The sequence below is a fragment of the Talpa occidentalis genome, unplaced genomic scaffold, assembly GCF_014898055.3.
Source record: "Talpa occidentalis isolate TD23 unplaced genomic scaffold, MPIMG_talOcc4v2.1 talOcc4.2, whole genome shotgun sequence".
NCBI lineage: Eukaryota > Metazoa > Chordata > Mammalia > Eulipotyphla > Talpidae > Talpa > Talpa occidentalis.
In genome coordinates, this window is record NW_023602073.1 from 35,939,444 (window position 1) to 35,962,663 (window position 23,220).

Below are 23,220 nucleotides of genomic sequence, written 5' to 3' on the forward strand. Positions count from 1 at the left end.
GGGGGGATGCAGGAGCAGGAGCTGGAGCCTCTCCCTGCTCACTCGCCGGCCTCTCACACACACGAGACAGTGCACCCGTGTGCCAGACATGTGATCGGCCCCCTCCGGCTCCCTCCTCTCTGCTCCCCTGTCTTTCAACCCACCAGCCCAGGGTCACCCTTAGTGTCAGGAGTAGGCGGCCTCGGGCCCCACGTGACTCCACCATTTCTGATGGAGAAAGACAGGGGAATACCACTGTTTGCCCGGGAGGGCAGAGCTGAGAGGATGGCTGGAGGGAGCACCGGGGCTCCCTGGGGTAGGCAGAAAGCACAGTAGTTCCCCATATGGACCCTGGGGAGGCAGGGAGGGCAGGAGGCCAGATGCTAGTGGCCACAGGCTTATAAGTCTAAGAGGGGAGCCTCAGCAGGCTGGGGGACCACAGGTCGTGTAGGTGAGGCTGGGCCCTTCCTGGTGTGGAAAAGCAGAAGAGCAAGCATCAGTGTAGGGGTGCGGGGGCAGGCAGGTCTGTGGGGCAAGTTTTACTGACCAGCTTGGGTAGAACTCAGAGAAGCCGACTTGCCCAGGTCAGCCGACACTGAGGTCCCCTGGCTGAAAAAGGAGAAGTGACACTATGGAACAACAGGCCCAGGTCCATGGGCCTGCAGGCAGGCTTCGGTGCTTCACCTGGGGCACAGGGACTGCCTTGGCCCTGTGCTGGCGGGAACAGCAACAGCAGGCATGGAGGGCAAGGCGCTCTGTGGCCTGCCTGGTTGCAAGGTGGCTGCGGGCCGAGGGTGTGGCTTGGACCCTCAGGCTTTCCAAAGCCATCAGACAACCTGAGCCTTCCTGAAGGCGACTCAGTTGCCACAATAAGGAGGAGGGGTCAGACCTCCTCTGCCCTGTGGTGGATCGGTTCCAAAGCTCCCAAGGTGGCTGCCCTGCCCCAGCAGCACACTCACATAGGGGGATGGGGGCTGCACCCCCAGCATGAATTTCGAAGGCTCCCTGACGGCCTGCTCCCTGACAGCGGCACAAGCGGCCTATCAGCTCAACACCCTGCGTGACCATCTGCACTGCAGGTCCTCGAGCCTAGAGACTTCCACAGCCAGAGAACATCCACCTAGGTGGAAGGCCCGGGTAAGACAAGTCTCAGTGGCTGTCTTCAGTCGGAGGTACTTTGGGAACCTGGGGTTGGCTTGCCTGTATGAACTTAAGTGTGTGTGTGACCAATATAGGAATCAAATTCTCTCTGAGAGCCAACTTCTGACTGAAGCTTATCTATCACCCTCGCGGCAGATGCCTTCTCTCAAACCTCGGTCCCTTGGGCTTAGGCCAGATATGTGCCCTAAGCGTCTCATCTTTTACTGCAGCGCTGCGTGGCCTCAATACCAATTGGACAATGGCTCCCACGGGCCGAGCATGGCGCTTTTGACTTCTCGATCCTTACAGACCTAAAGAGTTCTGTCACCGCAATGGAAAATGGTCAGAGATCCCTTCGGGCCAGGCTGGCTTTCTCTTGTGCTCCCGTGCCACCCTCCAGCCCCTCCCTCCTGAAAACCTGCCACACTCTCCAAGTCTTGAGACTCCTCTCACTCTCCCCTCTCTGGACCCTCTTCAACGTTTTCTGATCCTCTAGATTCTCAGTCTTCACCTCCTCCAGCTCATTCGTGCCCTGAAATCCTGGACGAAATGCAAACCTCCAGACTGGGTTTGGCCAACTCCCCTTTGTCAGATGCCTACTGGGCTCTGTCTGTAGACGGCAGCTCTTGCGAAGGTGCGCGAGGTCAGCGGAGGGCTGCCTAGGCCATGGTTACCCTCGATCAGGTCATCCTCACCCTGGGTCGGCTGCACATCGTGGACAAGACTCACCTTACTTGGTTCTTTAGAGAGAGTAAGGGCAGGAGCAGGGCACAGCACAGGTTTTCTGATCCCATGCAGACCGGGTAAAGGAGGAGTCAGAGTCCTCAGTGGCTTTGCAGGTTTTTTATTGGGGTTCACCAGGCATATGGCAGGCAGGGGTGCTGGCTGAGGGGCTGGCAGGCTGGCAGGCCTCCCAGCCCCCAGCAAATCTTCACTTTGGCCAGGAAAGCTGCCCAGGGAACCAACTCCCGAAAGGCAGAACTCAGAGCACTTACCGGGGCCCTGACCCTCAGCAACCATAAGAAAGTCACCATCTATACGGATTCAACATATGCCTTCCTTATGGCTCACAGTCCTGCTGCGATTTGGCAGGAAAGGGGGTTCCTCTCCACCCAGGGGTCCCCCATCATGAACGTTAAACTTGCCCTTAAGCTTCTAGCGGCCTTGCAGCTTCCAACTGAAGTCGCCATGATCCACTGTGAAGGACACCACACGGACAATTCTTACGTGACCACAGGGAATAACAAGGCTGATGCAGCAACAAGGGCTCCCACCACTCACTCTGCTGCAGATCCTGGTCCTATTCTCTCTCTATCTGTCCCCTCCATCACTCTGACTTAGGAGCCTAATGAACGCCAATTCCTGAGTCCGCTCTTCCACCCCTCCTTGAATGCAAAAGTCTGGCAGCTGTGTTCCCATCGTCAAACCGGTGCTCGTGGATCACCTCAAGGGGGAATTCGCCAACCTCCTTCTTCTGCAGCTCACCAGCTGCGTGGACACTTACCCGGACAGGATTGGCAGGTTGATTTTACTCACCTCCCTACTCACAAAAAAGTTAAATATCTGCTCACAACGGTTGATACAATAACAGGTTGGGTCAAGCCCTTCCCTGCAGCTAGAGAAACGGCTCAGGGGGTAACCGAGGCCCTTCTTAACCACATTAGCCCACACTTTGGCCTCCCCACATCTGTCCTATCTGACAATGGTCCAGCTTTTATCTCAAAGATTACTCAGCAGGTCTCCGCAGCTCTGGGTATCACCTGGAAGCTTCACATTCCCCACCACCCACAATCCTCAGGGAAAGTGGAGCGCGCCAATGGGCTAATCAAGGGTCACCTGACTAAACTCTCCTGAGAGCTCTGCAACTGCTCCGGGAACATGCAGACCGGTACTTACCCAGTCCTGCCCGAATCTCGACCTCCTCAACTGACCTTCCCCACCACTGCATCCAGGAGACCAAGTTCTGCTCAAATCGCTTCAGCCAAAGCCACTGCAGCCTCCATGGACTGGTCCGCACACAGTCATTCTCACCACGCCTATAGTGGTAACACCTCTGGGAGACCCCTCCTGGCACCATCTCTCTCGGGTCAAACGTGCGCCCGAAGACAAACAGTATGTATGTTGTAACCTGGGTCCTACTAGGATGCGCATTTCTTGTCAAAATCTCCCCTAGCTCAGTGTCCTATGTGTGGAAATTCAAAGTTAGGGAGACCTTTGTCTCAGGATCCACGGAGACTACCCACTTGGTGGGTACTGCAGAGTGCCCACAGGCCGGATGCACAGCACCCATCACTCTCACCCTAACTCTTTCATCAATTAACAACACTATGAACACCATGTTTTCTTTCTTTTACCATCAAACCTTAGATCATTGCAAGAATACCTACAAAGAATATGGGGGGTGCCCTTGCCCGTCATGTACAGTGCACCTTCCAGACAAAGGCCGAATGTTCTCTCCATCTGTCATAATACGGGTTTCAATACGAATCAAGTTAACTATCTTTTTCAGTTCCTTGGGACCTACGCTGGGTACAGGGAGTCCAAGCCACAGGGTACACTGGCTGGCATTCCTACCCAGTGGCAACATTGTCCTTCTCAAGGGAATATGTCCCGACACAAAATGCCACAGTCCAAGTCTCCCGGGACATCCTCCACTCGGAGCAAGTCCTACAAAATCAGCTAACACCATCAGAAAAGATGGAGACACCCTCAACCTGGGTTCATATAATCCAAAACACTCTACCCTTCCTGACTGACTCTTTTGGGACTAATCCCTCCTCTTGTTTCCTCTGTGCTTCCCTTCAGAGGCCTCTACTGGCGGCAGCTCCAATTCATCTCAATACCACTATGACCAAGATTACAGACGCTGCTTGCCAGACTCCCCAACTCTCAGTCCCCCTATGGGACTCCAATCACAGCTACCCCTGCTATCCAACTGATGCCCTTCTCGGCTTTCATTCCTGCACTTCTAACATTTCGGTTAAAGGATAGATACCTCCTTAGAAAAAACCTCTGTGTCTTTAGCATCATCACAAAGACAGCTCCCCGCCCTGGCACAGGCCACTCCAAAACCGGCGGGCTCTGGACCTGTGAACGGCTAACAAGGGGGGCACCTGCCTGTTCCTCAGGGAAGAATGTTGTTATTGTATCAATGAATCAAAGATTGTAGAACAAAATGTGGAAGCCTTCATGAAACTACGCAAAGACATGGAAAGGGAAAGTGGGGGCTCCAATTCCCCGCTGACATGGTTTCAAAATCCTATAGTCTCATGGCTCCTCCCACTCTTGGGGCCAATACTAATGATAACTTTATTTTTTTCTTTTTGCTCCTTGCCTCCTAAAATTCACACAGGCTCACATTCAGGAAATGTCTCCTACCACCTTTAACCAACTCCTTCTCCACCCACATTCTCGCATCCCTGCAGAAGACCCTCATAACCAGGCCTGAGCCACCCCCTTGGCTCTCTGCCAGACCAGAGAGCAGTAATGAGGGAGCAGCACCTAGAGAAGGGGTTCTCATAAACGGGCTGGCCCAGGACAAAGAGGAGCGGCGAATGTGCGTGGCGGGGCAAGGGGTGGAATGTAGTTCCCTCACAATCCCTGGGAACCATCCTTATGTCACATCAAGAGCTGGGTGCTTGATTTGTTGCCCCAGCCCCCCAGGACTAACTCCCTTTCAGGTTTCCCTTGTGGCCTCAGATTACCAACTTGAAGGGGACCCAAGACCATGGGACCCGACCCTGGGAGAGGGTTCAGGCTCGCTTGCTCTGTACTGTACCCCACCTTTAAACACTGAGCGCCTACAAAGCCTACGCTTCCCTAGTAATCTTGAAACGCTGGCAACTGCTCTGGGAGACACTGGGAAGAATTGTTTAGTTTGGTTTTCTGCGGGGTTTCTACTTCTCCGCAGAGACTTTCCAATTTTTGTCTGACTCCTCCATCTCACATTCTAATTCCTTATGACCCTGGGGCCAGAGTGCCCCCCAATCAGTGCTCTTTGGAGTGATCTGTTTACCCTCTGTGGATCAGACCCCAGCAAACTGACCTTCCCAGTTGGGAATCTTCCCCCAGTCGTCTCAACATGGGTTGCTCAGCTCACCACAGGATAAACAGGCGACTGAAGCATCAATTCTGCTTGAGTCTCCTGAGAAAAAAAAGCCTTCTGTGTTAATGCACGTATGCAGACATATGTGAGATTGTAACAGATTGCTCTGAAATGTGCCTGGCTGTGCCCCTGGCTGTCCCCTCACTGCCTCCTGCCATCAGCATCCACTGGTGCAGGAGCTTGAGCAGCGCTGCCTGCTGGCAGCTACTGAGTCATGGCATCCCGGAAGTTCGAGTCTGAAGACTGAGTGAAAATTCCTAAACATTTTTTCTTTAAACCAAGTTATCAGTCCATTTCTTCTGTCATTGGGAGGATGGGACGGGGGGACTACTCACAGCACCTGGTGGAGATGTTGGTGGCATGACGTCAGATGGCAAATCTAACTTGTAAAGTGGGGTGTGAGTACAGGGGCTTGCCGTTCTCGTGAGCCTCAACTCTCTTTTTCCTCTCCGCAGTTGAGAGACTACCAAAGGAAAAACACCTTGGGGTCTCCTGCAGGAGTTAAGAAAAAAAGAAGAAACATGGCAGTAGGCCAGAGACAACCACTTCCAGTGGTTGTAAGTCATCTGAAGATGTAAGTCTTGCTCAGCCAGGCTTCCTGGGAGAGGGGTGCTCCAGGGGCAGCTGAGTGAGAGGTGAAGAGCATGGAAGAAGTGGGTAAGAACCCTGGGTCTGAGTGCGGCCTCTCCGTAGCTCTGCTGGGGATCTGATTTGGGGCAACACTGTTTAAGCTCTTTGTCCACCTGTGAGTCAGGGTGCTACAGCTCTACTTAAATCTAGGCAGCATCCGTGAGAGGATTGTGCATTCATCCCTTCGTGCGGGGCCTGGTGCGCAGTGAGCCTTCAGTACAAGGCGTCGCTATGGACTTCTTGCTCTGGCAATTTCCCTCATCCCCAGCCTCAAGGGGAAGCCAGTCAGTGAGGACACCCTCTCCCTTTAGGGCGGCACAGATGAACCCCGGGTGCTTGGGATTAGGTGACCTCTGAGGTGGGAGTCCGTCTTTGCCACCTGCTTGCTGGGTGATCCCAGGGAAAGTCACGTCCCTCCCGGGCCTCAGTTTCCTCACCTGGAAGATGAAGTTGTTGGGCCAGATCAGTGTCCTCCAGACTGATTTGGTAGCTTTGATCATCTCTTGGTTCATGTTGCTTCCTGCCTCGGGCGAGGTGGTGAGTGGCCGTTTAGAAAGATGGCGCAGGCCGTGGTACGGATCCGTCACCCTTGTCTCTAGCATCCATCGTCCAGAGCTGCTCTCTCTTTCCTTCTCTGACCTTTTTGTCTTCTCTAAGCCACTTTTCTCTTCCTCCCCTTGCTCTTGTTTTTCTCTTTTCACCTCCTGTAGATTCAGGACATTCTGCAGGTGCTGTGTCCGACCTTAACCGCTCCAATGGGGTAGCGCTCCCCCCATTGGACAGGAGGAAGGTGAGGCCGTGCCGAGACCCCCTCTCTGGCTTGGCCTCTCCCAGCGTGCATGCCCGAGGCTTGTCTGCTTGGGGTACTTGGCCTCTGGCTGATTTTATGTTGCCATCATTAACCCTCGGTGTGTCCACGTCTGCTATTTCACCTGCTTGGTTGATCGTTGTTTTCCTTCCCGCACATCTTTATCATCTTGGAGAAGATACAATACACCGTGAAGGGTGAGAGGTCATTTGGGAAGAGCTTCCAGAGCAGGGGTGTGAGATTTGGGCCTTCCAAGCCTCCAGGGTGAATGCTCAGGGGCCCGTCCTACTGGGAGAGCCTCAATAAACCCCCGCCCCAAACACAGGGCTTGCCATCTGGGCATGTCCTGCAAAGACCAACAGTCCACACTGCAGTTGATTTTCCAAAGTGATGAATTCATTTTAGCTTAGGAGTGGGAAATGCAGGCTTAGGAGAAAAGGGGCTTTTGTTACAGGTGCAAGGACTAAGGTGAGTTTTGTAGCAGAACTGCAAGTGCGTGAGGTTCACCAGAGATGAGTGACTGGGACATCCTCCCCCACTGTCTTTTAAAAATCAACTGGACACTTACCCATCTCCCATGGGCCCTTGGCAGCAGACACTTTGCTAGGCGGCAAGGTGGGATGTGGCAACTGAGGGAGCAGTTGGCTCTGAAGGGTCTGGAGGCTGGAGGGGTGGCCTTTGAGACTGATGTGTAGAGGTGGGCAGTGTTCATCCCCGTGGAGAGCGGGTGACGTGGGAGTCCCGGGCAGAGGGTGGGTGCAGGAGATGATCAGATTCGGAGCCCAGAGAGCGCTTGGCAAGAAGGTAAGGAGGCTGGGGTGCCCTGGGCTGGGGGATGACCTCGTCCTGATGTGGGAGGGGACACCGAGCTCTGGGTCTCCAGCTGTATTGGGTGGCGTCTCATTGTTACTTCTGTCTGTCCTGGCCCATCAGAATATGGAGGTGACCGGCTCCCTCCAAACAGAGCAACACACCAAGAGCGAGCTGGCCATGAAACTCGGCCAGGTACGGGAGAAGCTGGCAGAGCTGAAGGAGCTGGTAAGGCCTGCGCTAGCTGGGAAGGGCTCGGAGGCCTCCGGGAGGGAGGTCCTTAGGCCAGGACAGAGGTAGCTCCAACTCAGGGCTGGGGGGCACTGATGACCCTGCAGTCCTGCAAGGTCTGTGACCACCTGTGCCCTAGGCTCTGACATGGAGTGGTGGGTTCCTCGGGACTGCAGGTCACCTCCCTGCTGAAGGCATGAGCCAGTAGGGGAGAGACGAGGAGACGTGGAGACATCCTGGTTCCAGACTTGGCCCGGGTCACGCTTCACTGAACAGGGCTGAGCCTCAGCATCCTTCACTTCAGAGAGCACTAGAAAGCAGTTCTGCTGCGGTGAAGGAAGGGGCCTGGGCAGGTGGCAAAGTCCCACAGTGCCTGCCTCAGGAAGAGGGGCCCGCGCCTGTCCCCCGCATCTATGGGCGCAGATCTGTGAGATGACTTGGCGGCAGGAGCCAGCAGCAGCGGTGGTCTCCACTCTGCTGCTCCACCACAAGTCTGTTGTAGCAGTTGCTCCTCAGAACTGCCCTTTTCTGCATGCTTCCTGGGTTATGGGAGCTGATTGGTGCTAAGTGGTCCAGTCAGCCAAGGATGAAGATGGTCCAGGGCCTCCCTGGTGGCCTAGATGTTAAGTCTCGGCACCATCACCACTACTGCCTCAGTTTGATCCCTGGTCAGGAGCTGACCCACAAGGCACAGCAGACCTCTCCTGCCTTGCCAGCTGCTCCCCTCAGCAGTGTGTTTCAGTCAGTCTGCCTGTTCTGCTCACTCTACACCTTTGGCCAATACCTCAGTTCTTCTGCACAAAAAAGGAAAAATAGTCCAACCAGACTTGATGTTGGGACACCCTGAAGAGTGATATAAGCCAGGGTTAGAGGGAGCTGAGGGGCTCTGTTCCAACCTCTAAAGAAAGAAGGGGAAGACTCTGTTCCTGGCCTCTGAAGAAAGGAGAACCAGAAGCTGAAAGAAGAAAAGCAGCACCCAGGAGCCAACCTCTGCGGGAGGAAGAGAGGATGAAGACCTCTGTCAGAGACTGGGCCTCCAGTCCTCAGTCTGACATCACCGGAAAGGAGCAAAGGCTCCGGGCCTCATGTCTGAAAGAGCTGTTTGTTGTTGGTGTTGTCCAGCAACTCATAAAGAGCTTTTAACACTTGGTGTCTCTGACACAGGCTGGGATCCCAACTGAAAAGGGTAGTCACAGGGCATGAGGATGGGATGCCAGGATAGGCCGCAGTGGCACCCACCTGCCCGGGCTCTAAGATAAGAGAGCCGCCAAAAAGCCCCAAAGCCAAAACCAAGGGCTGGAGCATTACAGTACCCATACGATAGGGGCCTACAGGCTGGAGCCGATGGAAGGATAGTGCCCAGTAGGGGACTCATCACTGTGGTTCTCAACCGTGTGCACAATTGCAAGAGACTTCAGTCTGGGAACAACCACCTTGGGGGCCTCCCCTGGTGGCGCAGCGGTTGAGTGCTGGGCTGTGAAGCTGCTGCCTCTGCTGCCCGCAGCCTCTGCAGCGCCGGTTCCCCGGCTCAATCCCTGGCCGCCGGTGAGGGTCCCACATGGCGGGACAGACCTCTCCTGCCACCCACTGCTCCCCTCAGCAATGTACTTGGGTCCTTCTGCCTGTTCTGCTTCCTGCTCTGGCTCTGGTGAATTCTCTCACCTTCCCGCGCTTCTGACTTTACCTAACGCTTATATGAATAAAAAAAAGAAAAAAGTTCTATTTGCAGAACTTCTAACCTCCTGCAACCCCCTGTGCAGAGTAAGCAGGTGCTCTCAGAGACTCCAGCTCCCTTTAGGGTGGCAGGCGCCAGCACACCAGCAGAGGACCTTACACTACTTCAAAGGAAACTGGCACCCCCTGATCACTGCAGCACAATTTACAGTAGCCAGGCTGTGGAAGGGGTTGTACATAGATAATAGAATACGACTCATCAAGAAACATAAACTCATGCCATCTGGGGCAACATGGACGGAGCTAATGGAAATAAGCCCAAAGGAGAAAGACAAAAACGTCACTTAGATATGGATATAGAGAAATTAAACAAAGGGCTAGATTAAGCTATCCCTTGAGTCTCCCAGGTGGTGCCTGACTACTGGCTGGGGCTGCAGACCAGCCTAGACTTCTTGGCCTGGCAGCACTGGATGGTGGACTGACCCTCTCTAGTTTGACATCAAACTCATTTGATGACAAAGCCTGACTCCTGCTGACTGAGTGCCCCATTGTCTTGTTTCACCTACACCACCACTGGGTCCCCAGCCTCTGCTGTTTACTGGGTCTGAGATGGATCTTGTACTTGATGCTGCATGTAATTTTTTATTTCTTTGTTTTTAGATTCATTTTTAATTTATTTATGCATACGAGAACTGGGGTACAGGCCAGAGGTGCAGAGGGTGAGAGGATTCACCAGACACAGAGTAGGGAGTAGAATAGGCCAATCCACTGAAATCCACTGCTGAGGGGAGTGGTGGGTGAGACAGGAGAGGTCTGCTGCCCCATGTGGGTTGCTCCCTGGTCAGGAATCAAACTCAGGTCTAAGAAGTGATAGCACTCAGACTTAAACCTTATGCCCCCACAGAGGCCCTGTTTTTATTATTATTTTTTACATCTTTTGATATTATTTAAAATAATAGAAGCACTCCTACTGCTCTACTTTCATAATAAACACGCTCCAGCCCTTGGCTCAGGTCAGGTTTACACGTGTCTTTGTCACCTTTACTCAGTGTCCATCTCTCACGACAGTGCAAGCTCCATGTCTCCAGGGTCCTCTCTCTGCTGCCATTGTGTCTGCAGGGGAGGCAGCTTGGGGAGGCAGGAGCCAGCCAGGGAGAGGGATGCTGGCAAGTGAAGAGGAGGCAAAGGCAGAGAACACTAGGGAGATGCTCCCTGGTTCACTGAGAAAAGCATTTCTCAAAGTGTGGTTGTGGAATCCTTGAAGTCACCCAGAGCCTGTCACAGGAGCCACGAGGTCAAAACTATTTTCTAAACGTCACTAAGACACCATTGGCTTTTTCACTATTTTGACATCTGCTGAGGTAAAACTTACTAAAAATGGAGCTTATATTACTAACTGCAGTTATTCTTCACAACTACTTACCTCAGAAACACAACTCAAAGGCAGTGTCTTTCAAAGTGTCTTGGTTGAAGCATTAAAAATTATCTTCATTATTCTGTCATCCTCAAATCCACATTTTACAGCACCTGATGCGATGACACGCAAGTGCACACACAACACTCCTGTTGCGTCCCCAACTACCATGTGCCAAGGAAAATATTTGCATGAGATGAATTAGACAGTTTTTCTTTTTTTGTAGGTAATTCCATCTGCACATGAAGGAATGAATGACAAAATCTGTGGCTATTTGATTCGGTTAATTAGACAGACATTGTCCTGAAAATGAGTGTGTGCTCCTTTAAGAAAATCAACTGACAATTGATAACTGACAGTCACTTCTCCTTGACCAAATATAAGTGCTCAGAAAAAACCAGAATCATGGAAAATTGTGTCCTGTCACTAACTTGACAACTTCCAGTACTACTTTTACTTTTTGGATTTGTGGTGAAAAATAAAATGAATTTTTTAAAATAATTTGATTCCAGTGTAATGAACATTGAAGAGCTTTATAATTTGTGGAACAATATATTACTTTAAAAAAATCACACATTAAAACTAACTGCAGTTAGTTTTATGCAAGAGAGAACTAAGGAAATGTAACAGAATAAGAAATATTTAATGATATTGTTTCAGGTTTCACTTTGCAAATAACCTGGGAGAAAATACCAGCTGTATAGATTTAATTTAGTATCAAAGTGAAATATTCACAATAATGTGAAAACACTACTCCAACATATTTGTGTGAGGCTGTAGACATTTTTTCATAGACTTCAACCAGAACCACAGCTAAATGCAGAAGGAAACTTGAAAATCCTACTGTCTTCTAATGAGACAGACAAGAAAAAACAATGAGACAGACAAGAAAGACAACTGCAAACATAAAACACGTGAAAGATCCACTCTTCCCATTGCCCTGATTAAAAGAAGTTATTTAACAGGCATTGGTTATTGATTATCTATTAACAGACATTGGATTATTACTATAATTCTAAATGAAACAACTACATGATCAAACTCGCTTTATTCCCAGTGTGGTAAGTATGGGGAGCAATACCTCCTAAACAAGATTATGCTTGGCGTCCTCCCTAATTTGTCAGTCTGGACACGGATCCGGAATGGAAAATGACTGAGAATCGCAGACCCAGTGCTGGGGTCACAGAGACAGGGTGAGGAAGCTTTGGGTGAGGAGAGGAGGGGCCAGAGCAAAGCCCCAGGGCCCCAGTCTGGTTCTCATAATTCCAGGCCCCAGGGCTGTGTCTAGGGCAGGAAGGTTACTGTTGGGGACACCCCACTGCCCCCTTAGCCTCCCTTCTGTCTCCACCACCTGTGCTGGGCCCTGGACACTTGTGACTCCTCCCCAGTTCTCAGTCCCCAGTGCCTGGAGGTTCCCAGAGAACCAGTCAGCATCACTGCCTGCCCAGGTAAGTCTCCACCCACCAGCCTGGAGTCAGAAGCTCCCCAGACCCCAGCAGTGCTGGTCTTGGGGCCCCCAACCCTCCTCCTGCTGCTTCTCTCCAGGGCTCTGGCCCAGACAGACACCTGGGCTGGTGAGTGCAGGGTGGAGGGAAAAGGCTTCTGCAGAGGAAGCTGCTGCCTTAGGCCCCTCTGTCACCCCCGTGGCCCCCTCAGTCCTGGTCCCTTTCTGTCCCCCCACCTGCCTCCTCCTTTTGTCCCCTGAGTCTTGCCCCTTCTGGACCCGCTGCCCATGTTCAGTCTCTGGAGCTCCCTCCCTCCTGGACACTTTCTCCCCTGCCCCATCTCCCCGGGACTCAGGACCTGCCCCGGGAGGAGGGTCCGCCCGGCTTTCACCCCTCCCGCCCCCAGGCTCCCCCTCTCTGAGGGTGTTAGAAATGGTGATGTCCCGCCCGGCCTCGGGGAGCCCCGGTGCATCGCGGGGCTACGTGGACGACACGCAGTTCGGGGTTCGACAGCGACTCCCCGGGCCAGAGCGCGGAGCCGCGGGCCCCTGGGCGGGCGGGCGGGGCGGGAGGGTCGGGCGAGGAGACGCGGCTCCGCAGACACTCGGCGCGGAGGCTCCAAGCGCTCCTGGAGGCCCCGCGCGGCCGCCGCAGCCAGAGCCGGGCCGGGGAGCAGCGCGGGCCGGGGCGGGTCACCGCTCCCGCCCCACCCCCCGCCCCGAGTCTCGGGGCCCCGTGACCCCCGAGGCCGTGGCCCCTGCCAGGCCCCTTGACCAGGGAAGAGCCCGCGGGACTTTCACCCTTTAGGTTTTATTTAAGTTTGGGATTATTCAGGGCGGGAGATCGGGTGCGGGCGGGAGACCACGGGGTGACTGAAGGGCGGGCTCAGGGTCTCCCACGATCCAGAGGACTCTGGGCTGCGCCGCGGGGCCCGACGGCGCCTCCCCCGCGGGCACGACCAGCTCCCCACGACGGCGCCGGGGACGCGCCCTGGGCGGGGACCTGCGCGCCTGGACCCGGCGGGCCCGCGGCTCAGCTCCCCGGCGCGAGGGGGAGGGGGAAGGTCGGGCAGAGCAGGACGGGAGCAGCCTGGGGGCGGGTGCGGGGAGGGGCCCCCAGACTCCTGGGGATGGGGAAGGAGGCGCCGCAGCTCAGAGGTGAGAGGGCTGCGGGGCCTTTGATCTCCCTGAGGCGCGCACCCCGCAGGGAAATGGAATCATGGTGAGGAAGCGCCCCCTTCTGGCCAGAGAGGGAGCTGTCGGCCACGTTTTCCAGCTCTGGGATGGAGACTGGCCCAGAGGCTCCTACTTTTTCTGAAGGACAGTTAAGGAATCCAGTTTCTCCTGAGAAAGAGGGGAGACCACCCCTGAAATCACCCTTCACTGGATCCTTTTGACCGGCGCCATCTTAGGAGCAATGAGTTTCTCTCTCGAGATCTTGTTTTTTGGTCAGAGAGCATTTTTGGAGATCTCACTCCTGCCTGTCTGTGTCATCACCCTCCACCCAAGTCAGCAACAAAATGCTCAGAGACCTGCATCCCACCCTGGGCTCTCACCTGCTATCCCGGACTCCCAGACCAGGCTGGTTTCTGGGGTTTGTGCCCCTCCCTCCATCTACACTGTTCTCTCCACTGGAGGATGGTCACATGAGGCTGCTTCAGTGTCCATGGAGGAAACAAAAAGCATTAAATTTCCATTTCTTCCTACTCAGGCCCCCCAATCGCCATATGTGACCCATCACCCCATCTCTGAGCATGAGGTCACCCTGAGGTGCTGGGCCTTGGGCTTCTACCCTGATGACATCACCCTGACCTGGCAGCGAGTTGGGGAGGACCTGACCCAGGACACAGAGCTGGTGAACACCAGGCGGGGGGCAGTGGGGACTGGAAACTTCCAGAAGTGGGCAGCTGTGGAGGTGCCTTCTGGAGAGGAGCAGAGATACACATGCCATGTGCAGCATGAGGGGTTGATAGCACCCCTAGTCCTGAGATGGGATAAGGAGGGAAATGTGGGCACAGAGGCTGACTCGGGGCCATCAGAAGCCCTTCTGGAGACCTTCAGAGAGTCAGACCAAGGCCTCAGGTTCAGGGTCTGACCTTCCCTTCCCTTCCAGTGCCACCTCCTCAGTTCTCCATCCTTGCCGTGGTCCTCATTTCCAGCTCGGTTTTCTTTAGAGGTGCTCATTGGACACAAGGTGGCTTCATGTGTGAGGGGGTAGAAGAAGTGCTCAGGTAGGGAAGGGAGTGGGGGATCTTGTCCACTGGGGGCTTTCATGTCCCAGGGAGAACTTGCCCTGCCTGGTTAATGGGAAGTACCATCCACACACACGGGTGTTGCCCAGAGGGCATTTGGTCCAGTCCCCCTTCATCTCCTTTCCTCATTTTTCCCAGTCCTGACCTGGGTCTTTAGTCCCAGTTCTGGAAACTTCCCTGTTCTGCAGGATTAGAAGATTCCTTTAGGACTTCTGACCTGACTACTCCCTGGTCTCACCTGATGCTTCTTCCCACAGGAGGACAAGGAGGAAGCTACACTCAGGCTGCAAGTAAGTGTGGTCAAGGCTTTGATCCCTGAGCCCTGGGAATGGTGTAGATGGAGCCCATGAGAGAGTCACTCTCATCAGTTTCTCCTGTGGTCTCATCTCTCACCAAGTTTTGTTGTGTTCTCCCCCAGGCAGCCACAGTCCCTGTGCTCTGAAGTGTATCTCCGCCCCTATAGGTGAGACCCTGGAGAATTGCAGTGGGGGTGGGGATTGAGGCAGAGAGGCTGGGACTATGCAATGGGGATGCTTTCAGGAGGACATCTTGGGAATGCAGTGGACCATTGATAATGTTAACACTCGGGTAATGAGTGAGCTGTCAGGGGTGAAGATGCCACCACATCCTAGCAGGGGCCAGGACAGGAGGGGGGGTCCTGCCCAGCTCCTTACACCTCAAGCCAACCATAAACCTCCTCCTCTTCTGCAGGTCTAATGCTTTTTCAGTCCCACTCAGAAGCTCCTTCTCCATGGAACTGTATTTATTGGGGTGTTGTTCTGACACTCTTTACACTGTGTGAAATTTGAATTACTTTATTCTGGGGCTTGATGTTAATTGACTTCCCATCATTTTATATTGTGTACCCTGTCATTCTTGTTACACACACACGCACACACACACACACACACACACACACATGCGCACATTCCCCTCTCCTTGGGAACCAGACCCTCACTCAGCACTGGGGTACTCTGACCCTCTGTCTCTGGTCCCCTCAGAGCCTCCCTCTCTGCAGTGTCTCTACTCAGCAGTGCCTGGGCAGCCCCAGGAGTCCCTGCACCTCCTGCCTCTGCCCTTGTGGGCAACCAGCCCCTCACCCTGCATGGCAGTGAGGAGGCGAAGGCCAAGTCCTGAGGTCAGTGACCAATAGAGGAGACAATTTACCTTTTTCTTTTCTTTTCCCCCTCATTGTATTATTCAGTTGAGGTTAGCATTGGTTTACACACTGTATGTGTTCAGAGGCAAGGGTCACATCTCTTCAGATGTTTGTTACCACATCACACCCACCCTAAGGGCACCCATAGTCTTCACTACAGTCCATTGGGCCCTCTTCCTACTTTGTTTCCTACTCTTACCCCCAGCCATAGCTTCAATTCTACAGTCATATATATAGAATATGTTTTGGTTTAGTTTCATCTGTCCCAACTTTGTTTCTTTATATTCCAAATATGAATGAAATCATCTGTATATAACTTTTTCCTTCAAATTTATTTCACTTAGCATAATCCCATCCATATCTATCATGTTGTTGCAAATTCAATTATTTCATCTTTTTCACAGCTGAGTAGTATTCCATAGTGTGTATAGCTTGTGTTCTTTATCCCCTCATCTGCCGTTGGGCACTTAGTTTGTCTCCATCGCTTGGTTATAGTAGACAGTGCCGCAGTGACTGTAGGAGGCGCACATTCCTTGGAATTAGTGTTTTAACTTCTTTGGATAAATACCATGGAATGGGATCCTTGACCATATGACAGGTCTATTTTGAGGAACCTTCATTTTTTTTTTTCCCCATAGGGGCAGGACCAATGTGCTATCCATAGAAAACAGAGGTACCAAGTTACCGCCCCGCCTAAGGAAAGGTGGGGCTGAGCAGGGATGAGAAGCTAAGGAAGAGGAGGAAGACGTGGAGCAAGATGGGGAAAGGAGACTGAGGAGGTGCATGGAGCAGAGAGACATGTGAAGAAGAAACCACGCCTTGCTTCTCACTTGGACTTGTGCCACGGAGTTGGGGACATGGAAAGAGACATGTGAAAGAGATTAAAAACATGGGTGAGAGACTCATGGGGAGGCTGACAATGACCGCTGTTATCTTGTCATGGATTTTGATTTTGTTCTTTTCCTTCCAGACTTGCCTGGCCCCTCCTGACCCTTTCCCATGGGTCTCTACCAGTAGGTGCCTTAGCCTTGTGGCAGGCGTTCGGGCCCCAGTGGGCCTGCTTTGGGCCCAGCCTGTTTGGCTGGGCATTTACCCATGAGGGGACGGGTAACTTTGGGTGCTTCACTTGGGAACTATTCTAACTATATTCTTTCTCTTCTTCTCTCTATTGCACACTGATTCTCTATTTTATAGTAATTGTATTAAAGTTCTTTTCTATTGAAGGTCTTACACTTTAGTGTATGTTTTGTCTTTATGCAGCTGATGGCAGATCCCATGTAGAGTGTGCAGTTTTGAAGGTCCAGGGAACCCCTCATTCTGCCCACTGACAGGACAAGACATCATTCCCACCCACCATGTGCCAGAGTTCCTTTTTCTCCACACCTTTCAATGGGTCATTCTCACAGATGTGAGGTGGGAACTCACTGTGGTTTTATTTATTTTTTAAAGATTTATTTATTTATTTATACAAGCACTGGGTACAGTAAGAAGCGCAGGAGGGTGAGAGAATTCACCAGAGCCAGAGCAGGGAACAGAACAGGCAGGCTGACGAAGAAATACACTGCTGAGGGGAGCAGCAGGAGAGGCAGGTGAGGTCTGTTGCACCATGTGGGACCCTCGCCTGCGGCCGGGGATCAAACTGGCTTGCAGAGGCTGCTGGCAGCTTCGCAGCCCAGTGCTCACCCGCTGCGCCACCAGGGGAGGCCTTCATTGTGGTTTGAATTGGCATTTTTCTGACAGCACATGATGATAAACTTGTATCCATATATCTATTGGCCACATGTGTATCTTTTTTAGAAAAGTACCTATTTAGCTCCTCTCCTCTGTTTTGAGGTGTTTTCTTGTTTTGGAGTTCTTTGTAGATCTTGGATATTAAATCCTTATTGGATTGATGATGTACAAATAGTTTCTCCAATTTGATATTGTCTTTTCATTTTAACGATAGTTTCCTTCACTATGTAGCTTTTTAGTCTGATGTGATTCCACTGGTTCCTTTTTGCTTTTGAGTCCTTGGAGCACAGAAGACACTATGGGCAGTGAAAATCCTCTGTATGATATTCTCATGATGGACACAGGTCATTACACATGTGTCCAACACCCCAAGAATGGACAATACCAGAGTAAACCCAAAGGGAAACCATGACTTTGCAACTATGACGAGCAGGTCCATTACTTGTAACCCACGTGTCAGTCTGGTCTTAACACGTGATTTGGTCATGATGTGTGAAGAGTTTTATAAGTTGAGGAATGAAGTGTAATTTACTTTAGAAAGCATATTTCATGCTCATACAAGGACATTTAAATAACACTCAAGGATATGCATAAGTCATTCCCCTCCACCCCCAACACCCCAATCAGCCAGTATCTGCTCAAAACCTAGCAATTTATCTTTTCTCTTCCAAATATATGTATCTCCATGCTCCTGTCTGGGCAATAGTGTTCGTTTTCCCATCAGTAAAGGAGTTCAGGTCATAGAGTTGGGGGGAAACATTTGCAAATCACGAATCTGACAAAGGACTGTATCTACAAATAATGCCGAAAACTCAATGATCAGAAAGAAATAACCCAATTTTAATAAGGACAAAAATAGTGTAATAAATGAACAGCACCTCATCTGTAAAAATGTACAAAACTTCTATACAAACGGCAACTGTATTCATAGAAAAGTGAAAATATGAACAAATGCTCACTATCACAGTTAAGAACAGTGACACCATCACACCTAGGAGAGACTGAAAATGCAAACTCTGCACAATACCAGGTGCTGTCCAGGGTGTGAACAACAGAAGCCTCATTACATTCATTTTTTTAAATTTTTTTATTTATATAAGAGCTGGGGTACAGGCCCAAGTCGCGGGAGAGTGAAAGGGTTCACCAGAGACCTGATTCACTGGTGAATCAGGATTCACCAGAGTGGGGAGCAGAACAGACAGACAGACTGAAAGCATTGCTGAGGGAAGCAGCGGGCGAGAGAGGAGATGTCTGCCCTGCCAAGTGGGAGTCTTCCTGGCTGGCCGGGAATCGAACCTGCACTGCGGAGGCTGCGGACAGCTTCACAGCACTGCGTTCAACCCACTGCGCCACCGTGGAGGGCCCTCATCACATTCATTTAAAAGATGCTTTAGGGGCTGAGAGACACATCAGAGCCCTGGGCACTGTTGTTGCCTGGTTGAGAACAAAACAGAACCTGGTAAGAGATGACACCACAGGAGGGACTGATGAGGGTGTGCCGCGGACCAGCACAGCAGTGAACGATGAGGCCGTCTCAGGGTTGAGAGACTGCGCAGGGTGGTCAGGGATTCGGTTAAAGAAATGACAAACAGACACACTTCAAGAGTGAAAATCTGAGTGTAATTTTATTTGAATTGGTGACCAGTATATATATGTTTTCTAAAAGCATAGGAATGGCGAACATCAGTGAAGAAATCAGCTTGTTTATAGGTTTAGCTTATCATTGACAGGGCAGTGATCTCTAGGAATCCCTAGGTCCCGCTGGGCAACCAGCGCGCAGGAGGAGAACAGCAAAAACCGCCTGAAGACATAGATAAGACGGAAGCCTGTTGAAAGATAACGACCACCAGGAGCCACTACAGGAATGCTGTCTGCACGGAAACTTATCTCACCTTCTCTAGACCCACAAACTTTATTCTAATACAACCATCTCTCTAAAATCTTTTCTCTTTCTCTGTTTAAAAGGTCATTGGTTTGCCAATTAAAAAAGAACATACGAAATCTAATAACTAGGCTGATTCAAATGAAACGTTACTAAACTCTGTGTATTAATAGAACTGCTAGCTTAATAATTTCTCTGTTGTATACTTAGCCTTGTTAGTATTAATCTAAATGATAAAAATATTACATTGTGAAAAGTAAAATTCACCCGTGTTAATTAATAGTAATAGTGAGTAGTTAAAACAAAAAGTAATGATATAAAACAAAAAGAAAAATTAATAGCCTAACTACTTAGGAATGCGCCTGGGTCCAGATGTAAATCACTGCCCTGTCAATGATAAGCTAAACCTATAAGCAAGCTGATTTCTTCACTGATGTTCGCCATTCCTATGCTTTTAGAAAACATATATATACTGGTCACCAACTCAAAGAAAATTACACTCAGATTTTCACTCTTGAAGTGTGTCTGTTTGTCATTTCTTTAACCGAATCCCTGACCACCCTGCGCAGTATCTCAACCCTGAGACGGCCTCATCGTTCACTGCTGTGCTGGTCCGCAGCAAGGGTGACTCCCCCATGGAGTCCATTTACACTGTCCCCAGGGGCTCAGGGTCAAACCACTGATCTACACTTACCTAGAGCCTGAGTGTAGCTTCCTCCTTGTCTCCCTGTGGGTAGAAAAATCATGTGAGACCAGGGAGCAGTCAGGTCAGAAGACTAAAGGAATCTTCTAATCCTGCAGAACAGGGAAGTTTCCAGAACTGGGACTAAAGACCCAGGTCAGGACTGGGGAAAAAGAAGAAAGGAGGTGAGGGGGACTGGACCAAATGCCCTCTGGGCAACACACGTGTGTGGATGGCACTTCCCCATAAACAGGCAGGGCAAGTTCTGCCTGGGACATGGAAGCCCCCAGTGAACAAGATCCCTCACTCCTTTCTCTACCTGAGTGCTTCTTCCTCCACATCACAGCTGCAGCCACCGCAGCTCCAGGGAGCACAGCTCCAAGGAGAACCAGGCCAGCAATGATGCCCGCGGTGGGGATGGAGGACTGAGGAGGGGGCACTGGAAGGGAAGGGAAGATCATACCCTGAGCTCCAGACCTTATCCTGACTCTCTGAAGGTCTCCAGAAGGGCTCCTGATGGCCCTGAGAACAGCCTCGGTGCCCACATCCTCCTCCTTACCCCATCTCAGGACTTGGGGCTCCAGCAGTCCCTCATGCTGCACATGGCACGTGTATCTCTGCTCCTCTCCAGAAGGCACCACCACAGCCGCCCACTTCTGGAAGGTTCCATCTCCCCCAGGCCTGGTCTCCACCAGCTCCATCTCCTGGGTCAGGTCCTCCCCATCTCGCTGCCAGGTCAGGGTGATGTCCGCAGGGTAGAAGCCCAGGGCCCAGCACCTCAGGGTGACCTCATCCTCAGAGGTGGGGTGGTGGGTCACATGTGTCCTTGGGGGATCTGAGGTGGTAAATCAGAGAAGTCATTTTGTGTTTCCTCCATGGACACTGAAGAATCCTCATGAGACCATCCTCACAATGGACAAGACAACTGGTGTGGCAGGAAGAAGCATAAAGTGTAAAAAACAGGCTAATCTGGGGAATCTGTGCGATTCTCCTATTCCTAAGAAAGTTCTGGAATGAGGAGGAAAGCCCAGGGTAGGATGAAGCAGAGGGAGTGGAACACAGACTTTTTATTCCTGACCTGGGTGGAAGGTGAATGACACAGAAAAGCAGGAATCACATAACTGAAAATGTTCTCAGACCAGAAACAAGACTGAGAGAGAAACTCGTGGTTCTCAAACAGGCCCCTGGTCAAAAGGACCCGGTGACGCGTGATGTCAGGGACTGTCTGTCTTTCTCAGGAGAGACGGGATCCCTTCACTGTCCTTCAGGAGAAGCCGGAGTCTCTGGGAGTCTCTCTCGTGCAGAACATGAAACCCAGGGGAGCCCCCCTCTCGGGACTAGAGAGAGGACTCATTTCCCGCAGTGACTCCAGGCAGGGGGGGTCCGGGAGGCCTCCAGGCCCCTCTTACCCGTGCGCTGCAGAGTCTCCTTCCCGTGCTCCAGGCATGTGCGCAGCCACCTCAAGCACCTGCCCTCCGCATAGTTCCTGAATTTCTCTGCCTCACCCTGGGCCTCCCACTCGCGCCGGGTGATCTGAGCAGCCGTGTCTGCAGTGGTCCAGGAGCGCAGGTTCTAGTTCAGGGCCAGGTAATCGGCGCCGTCGTAGGCGAACTGATCATACCCGCGGAGGAGGCGCCTGTCGGGCCCCAAGTCACAGCCAAACATGTTCTGGAAGGTGTGAGACCCTGTCCCCGCCCGCGTCACCCCGCGGTCACCCCGCCCGCCCCCCCCGCCGGGAATAAACTAAACAGAATGAAATGGGGTGAAAGTCCCGCGGGCTGTTCCCGGGCAGGTTGCAGAGAAGCCTGGAGGGGGAGACCCTGAGCGACCCCCCCGTCCGTGGGGATGGGGGTGCTGACCGTGCCCGGACCCGCGCCAGTTCACTGGTCTCCCTCTGGATGTAGAGGCCGCGCAGGGAGTCCAGGTGTGCTCCATACCACAGTCTGTGGTCCCTTAGGATCCGCGTCCTCCAGTCCCACACCTCCTGCTCCTCCTGCTCCACCTGCCCCGCCCAGGGCGCCCGTGGCTCCGCTCTCTGGCCCAGAGATTCGCTGTCGAAGCGGTTGAACTACGTGTCGTCCACGGAGCCCACCGAGATGAAGCGGGGCTCCCCGAGGCCGGGCCGGGTCATCGCGGTCTAGAAAAGCCTCATGGAGTGGGAGTCTGGGGGCGGGAGGGGAGACCCGGGTTATTCTTCTCCCCTTCGGGGGCTCGAGTCCCGGGGGGCGCCCACGAGACAGAAAGTGGGTGAAAGACGAGTGAGAGTGAAAAGCGGCTGCGGGACGAAAATGGCCGGGACTCGGGGGGCCAGAGGAGGCTGGGGTCTCGGGGGGACGGAAAGGGGCCAGGACGGGGCGGGGCCGAGGTGGGGGGACACCTAGGGCGGCGGCGAGGTCGCGCCTTTCCCACGCCCGCCCACGCCCTCGCTCCCGCCTCTGGGAGCGCCCTGTCCCCTCCCGACCCGCACTCACCCGCCCGGGTCTCCCTCGGGGCCGCGGCCCCCGCGAGCAGGAGCAGGAGGGCTGCGCCCCCCATCCCCCAGGACGCGCCTCCACCCGGGCTGGGGAGACGGAGTCCCGGCGGGCGGGCGAGGGCTTTGGAACGGGAGCCGCGGGGCTGCTGATTGGCTGCTCCGGAGACCTCCAGGCAATGGGGAGTGAGACCCGGGGTGAGTCACCAGTATCCAGGCAGGAGGACCCGCCCAGGCTGTGAGCCCAGAAGTGGAACCGAGGGGAGAGGGCGAATCCCCAGCAGTCACCTTCCAGCCCTGCACCCCGCGCTGGGGACTGAGACCCAGACAGCCACACCCCGAGACCTGGGACTTTGCCGCCCCCTCCTCTCCTGCTCGGAGACCTTTGCCACACCGTGTCCCTGAGTCCAGGCCCAGGGACTGGGTCCGCAAGTCTCAGACATTTTTCTTTCAGAAACTCTGTTCAGTCTCACAAATTATTACGGATCCCATGTATAATTTTGTTATGTGGGTTACAGCTTTAAATATTTACTTTACTAGAATAAAACCTTTTTAAAAGATGTTATTGCTTCTTTACTTTAGAATATAAATAACCTGGGGCCTCCCTGGTGGCGCAAGGGGTTAAGCATCAGCACTGTGAAGTGACCTGTAGCTGCAGCAGCACAAGTTGGCCAGGGAGCAACTCACATGGCACCGCAGACCTCTCCTGCCTCACCTGCTGCTCCCCTCAGCAGTGGATTTCTGTAGATCTGCCTGTTCTGCTCCCCACTCTCTGTCTTTGGTGAATCCACTCACCTGCCACACCTCTG

The 23,220-nt window shown here is 52.7% G+C and overlaps 1 pseudogene; it reads right to left on the minus strand.

Moving 5' to 3' along the window:
• Window positions 1–18,132: 18,132 nt before the first annotated feature.
• On the minus strand, window positions 18,133–22,526 carry LOC119253180 (class I histocompatibility antigen, Gogo-OKO alpha chain-like; annotated as a pseudogene).
• Between the last annotated feature and the right edge of the window lie 694 nt (window positions 22,527–23,220).